This window comes from Elephantulus edwardii, unplaced genomic scaffold (genome assembly GCF_000299155.1).
Source record: "Elephantulus edwardii isolate Elephantulus edwardi_28Jun2011 unplaced genomic scaffold, EleEdw1.0 scaffold00043, whole genome shotgun sequence".
Classification (NCBI taxonomy): Eukaryota; Metazoa; Chordata; class Mammalia; order Macroscelidea; family Macroscelididae; genus Elephantulus; species Elephantulus edwardii.
This window is the reverse complement of record NW_006399793.1, coordinates 18,353,599-18,366,864: the sequence shown is the minus strand read 5'-3', so window position 1 is coordinate 18,366,864 and position 13,266 is coordinate 18,353,599.

The following is a 13,266-nucleotide window of genomic DNA, read 5'->3' as shown; positions in this document are numbered from 1 at the left end:
AGTGACTGGGATAATTGGGATGGGAGTGTCAGAGACAGTGCAATTGGCACAGGACAGAGCAGAGTTTAGGGCTGTTGTACATAGGGTCGCTATGAGTCGGAGGCGACTCGACGGCACATAACAACAACAACAACAACTTATGTAGCTAATATCATGTTTATATTACATTGTTATTGCTGTTGTTTTGTACCACTGGATTGAAACTACCTATAGCAAGCCATCAACCTGGTTTTTTCAGAGGCAGTATATTGCAAGGGAGGGGACTGCCCATTTTTCTTCTCCATCGTGAAAGGTGGATTCAAATTGCATGCCTTTATCTGTTAGATCAGTAGAATTTTGTGGAAAAAATGTTAAAATTATAGGGTTGTGATAGTCTATTAGTATGTTGTTCTTGTTGCTATATGCCATTGAGTCGTTTGTGACCCTGTGTACAATAGCTCTCAATGCTGCCCTGTCCTGAGCCAATCTCACTATCTCTGACACAACTATCCAAATCCATATCTTCCGGAGTCTTTCTCTCCCACATTGTCCTTCCAAGTTTGATGTCTTTCTCCAAGGACTGGCTCCTCCTGTCAAAATGTCCAAAGTATGTCAGATGGAGCTACAAAATCCTTGCCTCCAAAGAGAAACTTGGTTTCACCCTCTCCAGGACATCCCTGTTTGTCCTCTTGGTGGTCCATAGTATGTTCAATACTCTTCCTCAGCACCACAACTCAAAGGCATCAGTTCTTCTTCTGTCATCCTTAGTTTTTTCCAGCTCTCTGATGCATAGCAAATAATTGCAAAAAACACAGCCTGAATCTCTAGATTTACATCTTTGCTCTTTAGTACTTTGGAGAGGTTCCTGACCATGCAATTTGTCTTTTCAATTCCTATCTACTGATACCAAAAGTATTGAATGTGGAGCAAAAAACAGTAGAAATTCTTAACAATCTCAATCTCTTTTCTATCTATCATGGTCCTGTGAATTGGCCCAGTGGTGAGAATCTTTGTCTTCATGATGTTGAGCTTCAATCCATATTGAATACGACATACCTTGACCTTCTGTAGCAAATGCTTCAGGTCTTCTTCAAGTTCAGCAAGCAAGGTTGTGTCATCTGCATAATATAGGTTGTTGGTGAATCGACCTCCAATTGTGTGCCATATTCCTCCTCATAAAGCCCAAACTCCTGAATTATCTGTTTGCATAGAGATTGAAAAGGAGACAGGATGCAACCCTGATGCACTCGATTTTGAACCATGTTGTGTTTTCTTACTTTGTTCTAAGGACTGCTTCCTAGCCCAAGTATAGCTTTCACATGAGCACAAGTGTTCTGGAATTCACATTTTTCCTAAGGTTTGTCACAATTTGTTGTAATCCACACAGTCAAATGCCTTTGCATCATCAGTGAAACACAGATAGATATTCCTATGGTACATTTTATAAGATACATAAAAGGCAACTATACACATGGACTTCACCTGATGGTATACACAGGTATCAGATCAAATACATCTGTAGAAATAATAATTGGAGAAGCTCAATATCATCTGTGAACACTAGGTAGCGTGCTGACTGTGGAACAGACAATCATGCAAATTCAAACCAAAGCTAACGAAAATGAAATCAAATCCAAATCCACAGGAACCAAAATTTGATTTTGAGTCTATCCCACTTGGATTTAAAAATCATCTCAGGAACAGGACTGAAGCCTTAAATACCAGTGAGTGAAGACCAAATGAACTGTGGGAATATATCAAGAATATCATCCATGAAGAACGCAAAAAGTCATTAAAAAGACAAGAGGAAGAAGAAAAGACAGAGGTGGGTCTCAGCAGAGATTGAATACTGCACTAGAGCAGAGAGAAGCCAAACTAAAGGGGAGAAAGGAGGAAGTTAAGGGGCTGAATAGAAGATTTCACAGGGTAGCTCTGAAGACAAAGCAAAGAACGAGAATTTGAAAATCAAAAGGGCTGAACTCTCTCAGCATTTCTTAAGCTGAATGAACTGGAGAACAAATTTAAGGCTCGAATTGCAATACTTAAGGATGCTATGGGCAGAATATTGATTGAATGATCCAGAATTAAAGAAGGTGCAAGGAGTACACAGAGTCACTATACCAAAAAGAATTTGCTGACACAGAATAATTTCATAAAGCGATACATGATCAAAAAGCAACGGTGATGAAAGGGAAAGTTAAAGCTGCTCTGAAGGACCGAGCCAAAAAATAGGCCCTGGAATTACATATTTTAACAAACAGATAACAGCCCTGGATATGATCACCAAGTTGTGCCAAGAAAACCGGAGGACAGCCACCTGGTCAGCAGACTAAAAGCGATTTATATTTGTTCCCATTTAAAAATATATATATAGTGACCCTAAAGAGTATGGAATCATCAAATAATATCACATGCAAGCAAAATTCTGAAGATTATGCAAAAATAGCTCAAACAGTGCATTGACAGAAAACTACCAGAAATACAGCTCGGTTTAGAAGAAGTCGTGGCACTAGAGACATTATTGCCAGTGTCATATGTATTCTTCTAGTATAATACTGGACAAATGGAAAAAAAAAGAAATTGAAGGAAATGCTGCAAATGAAAAATCTGAGTAGTCTGAAGGAAAAGGAGTGAGAAGATAGTCACAAGCATTTGATATTAAGTCAATAGCTCTAATCCAGTTACAAAGGACATCTTAGGTGGAGAATTATTAAGAAAAGAACGTTGTTGTTGTTCTTATTGTTATGTGCCATCACATTGACTATGATCCATAGCAACCCTATGGACAACGACTCTGAACCTTGCCCTATTCTGAGTCAACCTCACCGTTTCTGACACACCCCATTGCCACAGGCACTGTGTCAATTTATCTCATCCAGAGTCCTCCTCTCTTGCACTGAAACTTTTTTTAAAAATTATTATTAAATTTTATTGGTTTTAATGAACATTTATGGAGATTTTGGGTTCTCACTCATTCATTGTTGCACTGTTTTCTCTACCCTCCTCCTCTCCAGTTCGTTCTCCTTCCCACCCCCCCGCCCCCGAATATTTGCATGTTTGGACTGACACTTTAATCTTCCAAGCATGATGTGCTCCAGGGACTGGTCTATCTTGGCAATCCAAAGTATGTAAAACTAAGTTTCAAAATCCTTGCCTCCAAGAGCAATTTGGTTTCACCCTCTCCAGGCCAGACTGTTATTTTGGCTGTCCCTGATATGTTCAGTACTCTTCTCCAACACTAAAACTCAAAAGCATCTTTTCTTCTGTCATCCTTGGTCATTTTCCAGCTCTCAGACTCATAGCAAGTAATTGAGACTCCTGGATCAGGCAAACCTTACTGTCTAAACTGATACCATTGCTCTGGAAAGGTCCCTGACAGTAGACTTTGTGAAAGCAACTTGTATTTTTATTTCCTGACTGCTGGTGACAAGAGTGTTAATTGTGTATCTGAGTTTGTCATAAGAGAACATTAGAATATTATCTGTTAAGCACAATAGTAAGCATATAGTAAGTCTGTGATGGCAGTTGTTGGTTTTAGGTGTTATCAAGTTAACTACAAGTCAAAGCGACCCTCTGAAAAAGAATTCTGAAACTTGCCTATTCAGCTCCATCCTCATGATCTCCAATATGATTGAGCCCATCGTTACAATCAATATGTTAGTCCATCTTGTTGAGAGTCTTATTCTTTTTCTCTTACCCTCTACCTTTCCCAGCACAATGTCTTTTTCTGAGGACTAGGCTCTCCTAACAACATGCCCAGAGTGTGTGAGATGAAGTTTCACCACGCTTGCCTCTAAGGAACACTCTGGTTGCCCTTCCTCTAACACAGAGTTGTTTGCTCTTTTTGCAGTCCGTCATATATTCAATTCTTGTCTCCCACACCAAAATTCAAAGGCATTGATTTTTTTGGTCTTTTTTTATTCACTGTCTAATTTTTAGATGCATACAAATCAACTAAAAATACAATTACTTAGATCAGGTGCACCTTAATCTTTAACATCCTTGCTCTTTAGCACTTTGAAAATAGGAATAGAATATTCTGAGACACACTAAGAAGAGTACAAAAGAGAAAGTCACTAAGTATGGCAAGAAGGGTGTCAAGACAAAAGCCAGACTGTAAAAAATTTAAGAAATAGGGAGAGTGGCAGTGCCTGGCAGACCTAGGCCTCCCACATAGTCAACTGTTTAGTCTCCCCAGACCAAGAAAGCCCCTGCCAAAGTCTCCCTACCACTACAGCTCAACAGCTCAACTATACCATGATCAAGGGCAAAGAAGAAAGGGGCATCAGTGCATACAGCTTTGATCAAAAGTCAAAAGTTTCATAAATTTAGAGACTTGAGGGCATTATGCTGAGTGAACTAACTCAGTTTGATAGGGACAAATACCACATAAGGCCATTATTATAAAAACAGAAGGATAACTAGTAAAACATGTATAGGGATCCAAGAAGGGAAAGGTGGGAACAGAGGGCTGAGGAATGTAGGAAGTCACAGGGTGCACAAACTGACGGGTGAAGGGAAGTGGGAAAAGGAAATGGGAAAGATCTGGCAGGAATCTGGAAAGACAGGCTAATAATAGGAATGGCTTAATGGTGATTTTATAAAAACAATGAATGATTGTATGAAACACAATGTGAATAAAGGATAGCATGAAACAAAGTCATACAAACTTTGTATGCAATCCAATGAAAAGTTTTAAAAAATAAAAAATTTTTTAAAGTGTTATAAAATTCCTTTGAAGACTTGCTTCTCAATGAGTGCTTTCCCCCTTAATCTATCAAAAAGAGACCAAATACCAAAGCCTAGATGAGGAAGCAAGAGATGAATAAAAATATAGACTCGCTCAACTGTGGACTTGCTGGCCATCGGGCGAGGGTGTGGAGTTGGCCCACAAGTCAATGACACCCCTGGCCTCAATTGCCATCCTTAGTCCCAGAAAAGGCATCATTCCACTTGCACAAAGAGAGAGGCATTTCAATGCCCAGACTTTTGTAGATGTTTCCTTTTTCTTGGCCTAAAAGAAGGTGTTTATTTATCCTCTTCTCTGTTCTCATATTTTTAATTTATTTGTGTGTTCAGTGACCATCACCCAGTGGAAAAACAGTTGTCTCGTCGAATTTGAATTCACTAAATATGTTATTTTTTATCTTGATCCTAGAAGTGTAAATTTGCATCTTGTTTTGTGTTTTATAACCACCCCATATATGATTAAACTATTTTTCTAATAACTAACAAAATATTGTGTTATTGTTGTTGTTAAGTGTCATCAAGTCACAGAAGACTCATAGCAATCCTATGAACCAAAAATCTGGACACTTGTATAACTTTAATTCTTTCTCCAGGTTCATAGGATTTCAGAGGCAAACTATTTTGGAGTTACCTCATGGTGGCTGTGAAGCTGAACACTGTGACACTAATGTGTCAAATGCGAGAATGGTTACCCATGCTGGACAGTGTTTGGTGGAGCTCCCCAAATAAAACAAGCTTGGAAGCAGGAGTGGCATCCACTTCTGAAATAGCTTACCTCTGGAAGCCTATGAATCTGGAGAAAGGATGAAAGTTATACAAGTGTCCAGGTCTTTCATTCATAGGGTCATTATGAGTCGTCTACGACTCGACGGCACTTAGCAACAACAACAGCACTGAGAGAGATCAGTTGGCCTAGTGGACAGAAAGTGATGGTACCAAGCCAAAGGATCTAAATAAATAAATAATACATATATATAGAGTAAACAAGCAAAGAGAGAGGGTAATGCATTGTCGGAGAAAGCATTCTGACTCTGCTTTCACAAGGGTGCAGACCCTTACAAAAGACACATTTGATGCTCAACTTTCTTATCATTCATTTCATTAATCCATCTTTTAAAAATCACATTGATGAAACATCTTATCTGTCAGAAGCTATGATATGAGTATTCAAATAAACCATGAATGATTCTCTTAAGATGTGTACAGTCCAAAAAAAATGTCATAGGAAGAGAGATGAAAATGTGTAAAATTAGTTCACCCCAGTCCTTCTAGGTCTTTGATAGAAGTTTTAGTAAGATAGATTAAAAACATGAAGAAGGAAATGGTCACTTCAACCTTGGTAGTGGAAAAATCAGTTCAAACAAATGGAATGAACAAAAACAGAAATAACCTGTAATATGAGGTAAAGTGCGGCAGCTAGGGGTAGCTGAAGCTAGGATGCAAACTAAAAGCATAATGAGAGCTCCGGATGGAGAAGCAGGCAGGAACCAGTCGAGGGAGCCATCCAGTTACAGTGAAAACTTGTTTGTACTTCATCTTTAGGATCAAGGTAGGTCATTAAGGAGTTGTTAAATAAGAAATGACATGATCAGACTTATACTTTTTTTAATGGCTTTTATAACATATTGCAGAATAGATTGGAGGAGACTGGAAGTAGAAATACCAGTTAGGAAACTATTACACTCATCCTTGTGAAAGATATTAAAGGTCTTAACTTTCCTTTGGGGAGTTCTTTCTCCATCAGCTTCAGTGGCTTTGCCCAATTGTGGTCACTACCTTACTCTCCACTAAGCAAAAGTATGCAATAAAAATTTCGTCTATATGAAGAAACTGGAACATGGAGTACAGCCTATCATACCAAACCAACCTCTATGGGCCATATTCTTAAATTTTTAATTTTTTTATTTCTTTATTCTTTTTTAAGAATCAGTTAAAACAAGCAGAGGACAGACACTGTCTTTTTTGAAAATAATTTTAGAGAAACCCTCAAAAGCTGGCCCACGCATTTTAGTTCAATAATGATATATTAATTTCTGTATGACTGTGCCTTAGAGCACAAGGAAAGAAAGGGGTAATAATGCAAGAGCATCAGGAGAGCACGCAGATGCTTTTCATGAATTCTAAGAAGCTTGAGCTTCGGTATGAGCGATGTGGAAGTCACAGAAGAGTTATAAGAATATGGATGACCTGGTCAGACTTTCATTTTCTAATATAGCAAGTTGACTGCAGTTGGAAAATCTAGAGACAGAAACTAATTAGGATAATTATTTTGCCAGGAGAGTGATGACAGCTGTCTGACCTAAACTGATGGCAATGGAGATAACAGACTACTTACATTGTAGAAATACACAGGAGTTGGAACTAGCAGCGTTTTGTGGCTAAGATATAGAAAGTAATGGAGTTAGAGAAATCCAAGATGGTTTGGCCAGAATACTGGACACGTTCAAGAACTCAGAAGGGGAACAGACTGAGCACTAAGAAAACAGGTTCCAGATAGTTTTGACTATGTTGAGTTTGTGATGTATCTAAGACATCAAAGAGAAAATTCAGCAGGAAGTTAGATATCTGAGTCAGGAGGGGTTCTGGCCTGAAGTTAACTATTTTGGAGTAAGCTTGCAGATGATAACTAAAGCCATTGGTGTGAATGAGGCCACCTGGCAAGAGTATGTAGAAATCAGAAGAGAAAGAAACTGAAGGAAGACTGGTCTCCATTGCTTGGTGATTAATAATTAAATTCTTAGAGAATCACCTTGTAATTCTTAGTTAAAAGAATCTAAAACTTATAGTTTATAAAAGGAAGAGTAAGATGGGTGAGAAAGGAGAAAGAGGAGAGATAGGAGAGATAAGAAAAGAAGGAAGGTGTGAATGGACAAACAAATGTAACAGGTTCAAATTCTTAAAAATTAATTCTATATTCCAGCAGCATTCTGTTACTAGAGATTTACTTTTAATATTAAACAATACTTTCAAACACTTTCCTTTATAGTTAATTTGTAGCCATATAGCAATTACCTTTCAGATAAGCATATGGAGCTGAGTTAAGAGAAGTTCATCAAAATAGCAGCTGGACTTCTACAATTAACTTCTCCAGCAGGGTTAAAAGGAAAGCCATAGACTGGGAAAAATATTTGTCAATGACATGTCTGATAAGAGAATTATATCTAGAATTTATAGAATACTCGAGCACCACAACAAGATAAAAGTAAACAACCCAACTGAGAAATAGGCACAGGAACAGACAGTTCAACAAAGAAGACATTCAGATAGCAAAAAACATATGAAGAAGTATTCCAAATCTCTAGCTCTAAGCGAGATGCAGATCAAAACACCAATGAGATATCATCTTACCCCAGAAAGAATAGCAAAATTCAACAAAGCAGTAAACATCAAATGCTGGTGAGGTTCTGGAGAAACTGGAACCCTTACTCACTGTTAGTGGGAGTGTAAAATGGTGCAACCACTATGGCAGTATGGTACTTTCTCAAAAAGTTGCAAAAAGAAATACCATTTGACTTAGCAGTTCCGCTACTGGGAATTTACCCTAAAGAAACCATAACTGCCACTCAAGCAGATATATGCACAGCCATGTTTATTGCTGTGTTGTTCACAATAGCAAATGGATGGAAAAAACCCAAGTGCCCATCAACAAACAGATAGAGAAGCTATGGCATATCTACACAATGGAATACTATGCTGCATTGAAAATCAAGAACTCATATAATATTATACAAAATGGGTGACCCTGGAGAACATTGTGCTGAGTGAAACATCTCAGTCATGAAAGGACAAATACTGCATAGTGCCACTGTTGTAAAAAGGGACTGACTTCAGGGTTGAGCGGGACCTAAGAAAAGAGGGGATAAATAATGTAAACTGCAATGAAACAAATTCGGGAGAGAACTGTTTAAAAGGAATATAGGATTAGGTATTATTTTCATGACAAGATTACCAAAATAAAAACATATTAAAGAAGGGATTGTATAACAATGAAATAATTTTTTTTCTTCAAAGAGAAAAGCAAACTGGGGGGGGGGGAGGGATAGGCAGGGAGGAAAATGTGCAGCAGTGAGTGAATAGGGACAAAATTAAATGGAAAGTATATGCTGTAAAATATATATATTGTATTAAAAATATCATTAATTTAAAAAAATTAAACAAAAAAGACCCAGCAGCTGGAATGTCAAATGGGAACTTGTAATGGGATTTCCGGTTGAGTCCATGAAAAAGGTCAAGGCAGCACCCAGCAGCAGAGTAGTGGGCAAGGGTGAGGAATGTAGCAAACAGAAGTTAATCCAGCCAAGTCTGCAGAGAGGACTGATAAATAGGCAAAAGGGAAATAAAATCCAAAGCTTGACGCACATATCAGAATGATGGCCAAGTCTTGCAGGATTGAGGCCGAAGACCTGTGGACCAGAATGGCAGGTCTGGACTTGTCTGGTCTTCATCAGATGTAATACTTATTTCCAGTGTCCATCAACAAGGCCAGCCTGGGTGGCAGGCATCAGATGATATAAGCCTAGAATCTAGTTACTGACTAACTAACCCCTTTAGACAGATAATTCAGGGTCTCCACATTTAAACATAATGCTGTAATTATGTGTATCATCATTTCAGAAAAAAAGAGTCTAAAATAATGAAAATACAAAGTCCTAATATGAGTTAAAGTTGAATCAGAGAGTAAAATCCATTTCCTCACTCCTAGCATCATTACATCCCCCTCTTAAACTGCCTCTCATCAAAATGATTTAAAGTTATTATTTTTTCCCTTAATGTTCTGTCCCAATGATGCCACATAAATCTCAAGAGTTCTATTTCTTTTCAGAATATAAGAGCAATCTCCAGGTGATAACAGAAAACCAATATGAAATGAAAGGGTCCTTTTAATTTAAAGAAATATGCCACACATATTGATTTTATATGAGAAAATGTTTACATAAACATTTTAAGTTTAAACTCTTTAAAGTTCTTCAATCTATCTTCCTGTATACACACAACATGAATACTGAGGTCATGGCACAAAGGTTAAGACTACAGGAGATAAAATCAACATATGAAAGTTTTAATCACAACTCTGGAAAAGTGCACAATCTTAAGCAATAGTTTCTTCATCCTAAAATGGAGATAAGAACAGGAACGCCAACAAAAATTTGTTAATAAGATTAAATTAATAACATACTTAAAGGTTTAGCACAATTCCTAGGATAGAGTTCACGCTCAACTGATGTATACTAATAGTAGTAATAGTCCTCCTCAGATTTGTGGTGATAAGCTCAGCTGAGGGGAGGAAGCCTAAGATTCTCTGGGTTCATCTGGTGCCAGTGTACCTGGCATGGAATTTATGTCATATCTGAGAATACATCAGAAAGGACAATGTGCCTCCTAGTGTTTTTCAGGCACATTGATGTTACACCACACACACACACACAACAGTGACAATCTAAGCAGATTTCAAAGTTGCTTAAATAGCTCTCTTGGCCAAGAATCATGTAAATTGCCAACTGGCAATGAAGTGATTTTTCCACTCAAGCTTGGCAGCAGCAGGATTTAAACAGAAAACTGGGAGGAGGGCAAAGGAAGTAACAGGCTTCCTTCCTCGGGATAATTTTGCACTCTTTGGCACTACTGGAAAAACTGCAAAGAAGGGAGAATTTTGAATGAGTAGTACAGTATTTTTTAAATTTATCAAAACTAAATAGGAAAGGAATTTCTAGCAATAATCAGGATCTCCATTCTTTTTTCCTCAAGTTTTCGGAATATCTTTTTTTAAATAAATTTTTTATTGTAATTGTGATTTTCACAAAGTTTATAGAAAAGTTAGATTTTTATTCATTCATTGTTGCACAATTTGCCCCCTCTCCTTCCCTTCCCCCTCTCCAAGTTGACTTTTTTATAATACTAGTTTATTTACAAAATTCAAATACATTGTTTTCGAGAACTACCACTAAAGATAAGGAAGGGACAGAACATCTTTTTAAAAGATGTATTTCTTCACTTGAGTACTCTTCTCAAGTAGCGTGACTGTGTATATTTTCATCCAGTAAGAATTGACTCATGTGATCCCACAGAGGTTCTTCTCACCCGTTAAAATATAAAATAGAACCCAAAAGAAAAACAGAGAGCATATTTCCATTATTGACAGTAGGAGAATAAGAGGCATGTGAGAAAATATAAATAGAAGTTGAAATCCCCAGGCAGAACTTCAGCTCAAAGCACCATAATGGTTCTAATTATAAAACTTGCAGCAATGGAGGCTCTGCATGATTGCAAGAGAGCAGGGATGGTGGGGTGAGAGCACCTCAAAGCACCACTACGAAACATTTTCACTTGTATGTACACATAGTTGCATAGCTGCATTCTAAAACCAAATTTCAGGCCAAGTGTAAAGATAAGACATAGAACAATGAGCAAAGATAAAAGATATGTTAGGAAATCAGGAGGAAACCATAAAAACAATTCAGTAGGGAAATAAAGAAATATAGGCCATAAACTATGTTCTAGTATTCTAACTCCACCACCCCCCTTAGAGTCTGAAGCAACCCATATCTGACTATCCAGTGGGACTTTTGAAGCTGTTTATTGGGAAGAAATTGTGTTGTCAACCCAAAGGTACACAGTTTTAATCTACCAGTCACTCCGCAGGAGAATGATGAGCAATCTCCTTCTGTGCAATTTACTGCCTCTGAAAACCTGTTAGAGGTGCACAATAGGTGTTGGTTCTGATTCAATGGCACACAACAAGAACAACAGTAACCACGAGCATTTGCTAAAGAAAATCTGCTTTTACTTTATACAACATCCTTTACTACGGTTTTAAACTCTTTTTCACAATTGCATAAGAAAGCACTGTTGTTTCAGGAAAATGTTCTAAAATATTTCTATTTATATATTTAGGAGTAGGAATTCCTATCAAAAAATGTAATTAAATATTCCGAAATAAGACACAGAGAGAACATCTAGTAAGCATATGCTACAAGATTATTGCTCTGTGTGCTTTTAACATGTGATGCTCCTTTAAAAAAATCCATAAGAAATATTGTTTCATTTCCTTTTTTTCAATTTAAAGAGAGCGTATATTTTTCTTATTTTTTATTGTGATTTTAATGAAAGTTTACAGAAAACTTGGATTTCCCTTCATTCACTGTTGTACATATTCCTGCCTACCACCCCCTCCAGTTCACTTTTCTCTTAAAAAAAATTCATTCATTGTTGCAAAATTTCCTCTCCCACCCTCACCCCCAATCCACTTTGCTATGCACCTCTTATTCTGGGCTGTTGTCATGCAAATGTCTATTCACATATTCTTTTAAAATAGTTCTTTCCCTCATCTATTTCAATGCAGTGCTCATTATTTATCCCCTCTTTTCTTAGTTTTCCCCCAACCTGCATATCAGGCCTGTTTTGTAAGTGGAATTATGCAGTATTTGTCCTTTGGTGACTGAGATATTTCAATCAGCATAATGTCCTCCAGGGTCACCATTTTGTATAATATTTTATTATTTCCTTGTTTTTCAGTGCTGCATAGTATTCCATTGTCTACTGTGAATATACCACAGCTTCTCTATCTATTCATTTGTTGAAGGGCACTTGAGTTGCTTCCATCTCTTTGCTATTCTGAATAACACAGCAATAAACATGGATGTGCATATATCCGATTGCAGCTTTGGTTTCTTTAGGGTATATTGCCAGTAGCAGAATTGCTGGGTCAAATGATATTTCTGTTTCCAACTTTTTGAGAATGCACCATACCGCCTTCCATAGTGGTTGCACCATTTTACACTCCCACCAACAATGAATAAGGGTTACAATTTCTCCACAACCTTGCCAGCTTTTGTTGTTTAAAAAAAACCAGAAAGATCGTTCAATTCCCAATGATGAAACTCATTTACCAGGAGATAACTTAGTTGTATACATGTATATAATGCAGCAGTTGTATACATTATGCATCCATATGATTATCAAACAGAAGGTGCTCTTATAGTGATGTCCATGTAGTAATCTTGGAATGGAAGAAGTGACTTTGTAGGTGTGATTAAGTTAAGGACTTTGAGAGGATTATATTATTCTAAATTATCCAGGTGGGCCAAACATAAGTTCAAAGGTCCCAGGCAATTTGGAATCAGAAAGAAATTGATAGTAGATGTAGACGTTGAAGTGATACCAAAGAAAGGACTATGAGCCAAGCAACATACATGGCCTCTTGGAGGGGAAAAAGAGGCATCTTTCAAAGGTACACAGGGAAAACCGGCCCTTGGGGACAGAGACAAGCATGCTCCTGGGCGGAAGGGAAGCTTGAAAGTGGCACACAGGGGAAGTCACCTCAGATAACAACGAAGAGGCATCTTTCAAAGGTACACAGAAAGGAAACCATAATCTACACAGGAGTTCTACAGGACACGTCACCTTCCCTTGGAGACAGCACAACTAAACTTAAGAGACACTAGTCAAAAGAAAAAAAAAAATGTCAGCAGTCGACGTGTTTGGAATCACAGAAGCCAAGAAAGCTTAAGATACAAGCTGTCAGATCATGGGTTGGACAAT